General features: G+C 30.5%; 1 protein-coding gene across 1 annotated transcript in view; it reads left to right on the forward strand.

Moving 5' to 3' along the window:
* LOC118196104 (uncharacterized) overlaps positions 1–2,884 on the forward strand; it is a 194,670-nt gene extending 191,786 nt beyond the window's left edge. Inside the window, exon 6 of the mRNA XM_085824863.1 lies at positions 866–2,884. The gene's annotated coding sequence lies outside the window, so the exon portion shown is untranslated. The remainder of the gene's footprint in view (positions 1–865) is intronic.
* Positions 2,885–7,221: the final 4,337 nt, after the last annotated feature.

Raw genomic sequence — 7,221 nt, forward strand, 5'->3', positions numbered from 1 at the left:
GGCTCTTGTGTAGATGCACCTTTGTACCAAATTTCGTAGCCGTGGGTCTATAAGTTTACGCGTAGCGCGAACGAAAATCACACACACACACACAGACAGACTCTTTGTTTTTATTATATGTAGAGATGATGTAACATTCTTATATTTTATTTACATCTAAATATCAAATTTTAAATTCATATATAGCGTGAGTATGAATTTGTTAATAAAACGTAGGAAGGGATTTTGAACAAAAATTTATGTGTGTGCTAATTTTAACTCAGTAAATGCAAAGATCACAGAATGAAAGTAATTGCACTCATTCTGTGTTCTTTGAAAAGAAGCATAGGGATTGATACACGAAACTTTGTTTTGAGTTCTGATTATAGAGCAACAAGAACAGGCAAAAATTATACAAAGGAACTATTTAAAACGACTGGAACTCACATCAATTCCTTGTGGAGGAAAACGAAGTGCTTCTTTGCAGATCATGATTACTTTTACAGAGTAGTTTGTTATTTTCTCCTTGCTGTTGACTCGGAAGAGAAGAAACCATGAGTCCTTAATTGAATACAGCTGTATTTCAGCTCCTCTCTACTCTTCTTAAGTACCACATTTAGATCAACTCCTAAAGATCAACACCAAGATAAGATTTTCTGCCTTCTTTTAACGTTGCGTTTAATTGCTGGAAGTCTGGAATTTAGGAAATATTTAAGCTGTACATATTTACGAAATGCATTGGTTTGCATAATTTTTATCGACGATTTTCCCATGCATGAGTAGTTAGATATTTAATTCAAAGATTAACTTTTAAATGTTTTATGTATAATTTGTAACCATTAATATTTTGAATCTTTTCTTTAACTTACTCTTTCTCTTTGAATAGGGTGATGCAACTAATTCTTACAGTCTCCCAAAGTGCCATGATATTTTCTACAGTCATCATAAGAGTATATTTTTTGTGAGACTGTCGTCGGCAAATTTGTGTTGTGGGACAAAGTACAAAATGCTGTGCATTTTGCGAAGAAGAAAGCATATGTTTTGGGATAAATCACGAGTCTGTTTGCATTTTACTCCAAATTCACACAGTTTGAGACATCTGGCATTAATTCCTACATGTCTAATACATTTTTGTACTATTATCTCAAACCCATGAAGTAAAGTTTTAAAGAAATTATCAAATATATATTAGAATGACTAAATTAAAGGAAGTTTTATTATCAGAAGAAATTTTAATTAATTGATTGTTTGTATCGAATTACTTTCATAAAATTCTGCCTACCTACTTATCGAATTAATTTGATAAAATTCGTAAACATCTTCTTTAAAACTATAAAAATTGAAAATAAATTTAAGTTTTTAATAAGCTTGATTGATTCTGATTGAAAGATTTTTAATTTATCAATATCGTTATATGTAAGTCAATTTTACTTCAAAGGATTTACATTCATTAACTTCAAATATTGTCACTTTATACTAATTTTGACCTAAAATTCAAAAGCGTAAGATCCGAAATGAAAACGCATGTTTATTTTGAAAATTTACCTAAAAGCAAAAGCAATTATAGATATTATGAATAATTAAATCATTTTTTAATCTATAATTGAAGTATATGAACCTATAATTGAATATATGAATAATTTCAAAGTTTCAAAAATCATGCACTTGAGAGTTAAACGGAATATCAACAAGGCATTTTAATTCAAATACAGAAACGTTAATTGAAATTTTAATTGTAAAAATTAACAGAAAACTCTGATAGACATTTTGAAGCAGGCATTGATCAAGATGAACTTTTTAATCCATCATTGCTCAGTGTACTAACTCTTCTAAATCTATTACATATAAAGCAGCTTCATATCTTATTTTATCGTCTTTATCTTGCATTAAAGTAGTACTTTTAAAGAAATGAAACAATTTTCGACTTCAAAGCACTTTAATAATAATGATGAACTGAGTAAATAAACTGATTATAAATTGCTCTAGAAAGCTTAAATAAAATATTTCGATGTGTAGGTAAAAAACTTTTAATATATATTTTTATATTTGTATTATTAATATACATTCTGGTGTAGTCAAACGACTTTCCCCTTTTAAGTTTTACATACAGTGCGTCAGAGAAACTGCAAATTATCTTCAGTTTTCAGAAGTTCAATAAATTAATTAATGCTTCTTTCATATTTAAAGCACATTTAATCTTTAAAATATGTATGCTCTGTAATTTCATAAGATGTTACTGAGTGCTTTGTTGTGTAAAATTATAAATCATATTATGACAATTTTAGATATATATTAAGAATAACGGTGAAATATTATCAAAAATGAATGTTTTTATTATATAATTTTATAAATATTATGAATGGCAGTGTTGCATTTTATAACAGTTTTGTAAATAAAATATTTAAAAAAAGTAAGATTTTGAAGGATTTGCTATTATAAGAGTTTATAGTAATGTTACGCTCTTTTAAATGAGTACGTGTTGCTTTTATTATAAATCTTTGTGATGCACAAAAGTAATAAAATTTCATTGTTAATTGTTGATAACACTCTTTTACATATTGTTATGGACTGACATCTATGTTTATAGTCTTAGCAATTATGCATTCGAAGCATTTTAAATTTTTTTTGCTGTTTGTTTATTTATATATGCTTAAAAATATCAATGAACCCGTAGATAAAAATATTAAAAGAAAACTTTTAATTAAATAATTATTTCAGTTCCTCTAGCATTGTTTTAATGATTCTATATTTCTGGTTTTGTAAAAGTGTTTATGAAACAAATATGTTCAATTTACTTTAAGCAAAATACTGACTAAAAATTCTAGTTGTCTGTATTAATACTGTAAATATAAATGTATTAAAAATTGTAAACAAAATGTAAATAAATAAGATTAGAATTGAGCAATCATTTAGGTATTGTTATCTATTCCATTATGTGTTAACGTTCTGTACTAATCTTTTTATTTTTAAATAAACAGAATTTTTAAGAGTACAATTAACCTTGTTAAAGAACCCAACACAGCAGCAACTATCAGTGCATTCTAATTTCATTTACTTTTATTGCAACTTTTTTTGCAACTTCTATTTCTATTTCATTATTTTATACAAAGTATACGAGAGCGATATGTCTATGTTCCATCCCAATTTGAGTAAGGAAATTCCACGGTCTGGAATCCCAAGATCTAATACTTCTTTACCCTTACCAAGAACTTCTCGGGAAGACTTTTCATGGTACTTTCTGATTATCCGTACTCACTGAAAAGTATTTATGCTGCAATAGACATAGACTTCATCTTTTAGCTGTGCAAACATGACTCGCAAATTTCGTTTGTCTAGCATGATTCCTTCTTGGTAATATAATTTCATTTTCTATTAATATACGAGTCAGTTTCTCTTAAATAGTCCTCCCGAAAGCATTCTACCTCTTAGGCACATAGCCCTCATGTGCTTAATGTACATTATGGCATTATTAATTAAGCAAACAAACTAATTCACTTCGAATAATCCAAGGTACAGCTGCATGTCCCATTAGTTAACCTCAGCCTAACATTACAGGCTTTAAATAAAACTTGAATTAAGATTTAAGCAATATTCAGATTTCAAATCAAAGAAATGCAGTTTTCGTAACATCACAAATTAAATTTGAGGAAATTAAAATTCAAAATAGCACATGGTGAATATGCATAATGCCAACGGTTCGGGGCAATGAGGCTGGTCTGATCGGTGAGGCCAACTTGCATAAGAGTGACGACATCTTCGCCATGTTCGACAGTTCGCAGATACAGCGGATGCCCAGAATCTTTACATTGGTCAAGATAGCTGCAGCTAGTGCGAAGAGCTAAATGAATAGTCACTGCTTTGAATAAAAGTACCGCCACCTTTTTGCTCGATTGCCATTGTTCCTCAGGATACAGTAGGTACCAGGAACCCTTAATTTCCTATACACAATCTCGCGCGCTAGAGATAGATGTCCTCACCCCGCACAGTGCTGCCATTGCTCGCTTTGAATTATTTGAGTTCCGCTTATATCATAAAGAATGCAACTTTCATCAAGGCCGTCTATCAAGTTTCCTCGGCCGGAACTGCCATTAAAGATCTACGTCCAAAGTCGCTGCTTTGCATAAAAAGCTGCCTTTCTACAAGTTGCAAAAGATGCCCAGCGCTCTTATGAAACTTAGTTTATACCATGAAGAATGCAATTTTTATCAAGGTGATAGGAGGATCAAGGAAAAATCTTAAGTGAATATTCGCTGACTTGAATAAAGGTGCTGGAATCTTTATAAAATAGTCGGAGTGGTGGAACATAAAAATTCTCGCCTATTATGCTCTGAAGTAAACAAATCATAAGTTATGAATTTGAGAGTAGCTAACAACGAAGTGTTTAAGAAGATTTAATAGTTATCATAAGTTTATCTTTCGAGTTTATTTACTTATTAGCCCAAAGGGTGTTAGCCCAGTTGGGCTATTAATTTCGTTTTGGCATTTTGCGTTGGTTCACTATAAACGTCGGTTCACTTTTCAAATGGTTGCCACCAAATATTAGAGCCCTGTGTTATATTTAAAAAAATTAAATAATGAAAAATCTGCATAAATGTATGAATGTTTCTCGCATTGTGACAAAACAACGGTATCTAGAGCGATCCAATTTTGAATATCGTACGTCTCCGCCCGAATATGGGCATCTAGAAGTCCGAATTTGGAATTTGTTTTATTATCTATTTCATATTTTGTAAAACTTTGGTTTTTACGCATTTTTGATTAACAAACTCAAATATTTCAAAGCGAGCAATGGCAACACTGTGCGTGGTGAGGACATCTATCTCCAGCGCGCGAGACTGTGTATGGGAAATTATAAACATATGCTCATTTTAAAAGTACTTTGCGATATTGCCGTTGAACTGAATTTTATAGTTTAAGTGCGAAGAACATGATACTTAATAAATAAAGGCGACATACAAAATGTTTAAAATATGCCTCTTTGGGCGTAATGTAAAATCTGAAAGTTTTCAGGTTTTTTTTTTTTTTTTTTTTTTTTTTTTTTTTTTTTTTTTTTTTTAGTTCAAAGGGGCTTTGTCCATGAAGGACTATTGTTTTCGTTTTGTGATTTTGCGTTGAATCACTATAAATGTTCGTTCCACTTTTCAAACTCTTGCCACCACATGTTAGAGTCCTGCATTATATTTGAAGAAATTAAACAATGAAAAATCTGCATAAATGTATGTATATTTCTCGTATTGTGATAAAAACAACGGTACATAGAGCCATTGAATTTTGAATGACGTAATCCTCCTAAGAATATGGGCATGTAGAAGCCCAAATTTGGAATTTGGAATTTGCTTTATTATCGATTTCATATTTTGTAAAACTTTAATGAATATTTGATTAACAAACTCAAGAATTTCAAAGCGAGCAATGGCAACGTTGTACAGGTGAAAGGTGACGGAGGACGGAGACGCCTGAAGTTTAACAGAGGTTAACAGGCATATGTCCCGCGTCCTCCCCTGGAGTTTTTAAAACATTTTTATCTCCAGCGCGCGAGACTTTGTATCGGAAATTCTAACGGATATGCTCAATTTGAAACTATTTTGAGATATTGCTCTTGAACTGAATTTCATGGTTTAAGTGCAAAGAACGTGATATTTATTAAATAAAGGTAACAGATAAAATGTTAAAAAAACGCCCCTTCTAAATTTGAAAACCTTTGAGATTTTTTTTAGTCCAAAGGGGCTTTGTCGCTGAAGGACTATTGTTTAATTTTTAATTGCCATAAAATATTTTTCTTCTGATGAGTTTAATGTTTTTTGCTGCTTGGATCCTGTAATTATGATTCGGAATACCCATCCGCTCCTGCCAATGGTAACACAAACATAATATTTCGACTTAATTGTTATGCGCAATTTTAAGCAGGAATAAACTAAAAATTTTACACCTGGTTCTCATTTCTAAACTAAACTGATTTAAACTACTTTTCTCCCCCGAGTGGATTTGCCACCAACTTTCCCGTACTAACTTGAAAGTGAGACTGAAAAAATTCAATTCTAATGGGGTCAAACGCAATTGCAATTCAAATAAATCGATGTGTAAGTTTGCTAAATTTTTACTGTAAATTTTAAAAATTCAATATTCAAGTTTTCGTTGAGATGTTCTATCTATAAAATTAAGAAAACCGCTTTTTATTCTTTGCGATCAATAAGTTCGAAAATAATGGAAAGAAAATATGTCTTTCATTTCAGCAGATCGATTAAGTTTATGATAATAGCCCTTTCTTTAAACTGATATAATTGCTCGAATCGGATATCTTCTATGAACGCAATTTTTTTCATACATCTGATTTTTTCTAAGAATAGAATGTCTTTGTAAAGCAATAATAAAACATATAACTTCAATTACTAAGAAAGAAAAGTTTTTTTAGCTTCTTTGCTTTGTTTTGTAAAATGTTGCGAAATGATTGCATGAACTGATCGTAGCTTATGTTTTTACTTTAGGAAATGAGTCGAGTAAGATGTAGGCTTTCAGAAAAAAAAATATGATTAGATAAACGCTTTTTCTTAAAAATTTACGAGATATAATTTTTTTATGCAAGGCTTCTACAAAGAAAATTCGAAACTACTTTCATGTACGCCCAGGATTGGCGAGAAACTCCCCGCGGCGTATTACTACTTAAACTTTTTGTCTACATTTCAAACTTTAAGCCTAAAATGTTGCAAAAACCACGTTTTAAATACATAATTTAAGCTAAAAATTCGACACAAAAACAAAAAATTTAAATAGAAAAATATAAAGTTTCTAACCAACAATATTTGACAAGAATCCATGTACACAGCGATATGTTTTAACTTAATAAAACATCACAGAATTGCACAATCTATGCAGCGAAGGAATCTACGAACTACGTACACCTACCTTAAATAAATTAACATAACGACAATAAATTTCAAAGAATACCATATACACAGCGTTCTGTTTAAACTTTAAAAAAAATCTACGAATTGCACAATCTAGGCAGCGAAGGAATCTACGAACTACGCACACCTCGCCTTTAATAAATTAACATAACAACAATAAATTTCGAAATTACCATGTACACAGCTTTCTGTTTAAAAATTGAAAAACATCTGCGAATTGCACAATCTAGTCACTGCGCACTAATTAACAAAATAAGCTAAAATAACTAAAATAAATTTCAAACAATTCAAAAAAAAACAACAATAACGACAGAAATTCATGCTAAAAAAAAAAAAA

The sequence above is a fragment of the Stegodyphus dumicola genome, chromosome 1 (assembly GCF_044657685.1).
Source record: "Stegodyphus dumicola isolate Sdum_Otavi_A_Nest chromosome 1, ASM4465768v1".
Taxonomy (NCBI): domain Eukaryota; kingdom Metazoa; phylum Arthropoda; class Arachnida; order Araneae; family Eresidae; genus Stegodyphus; species Stegodyphus dumicola.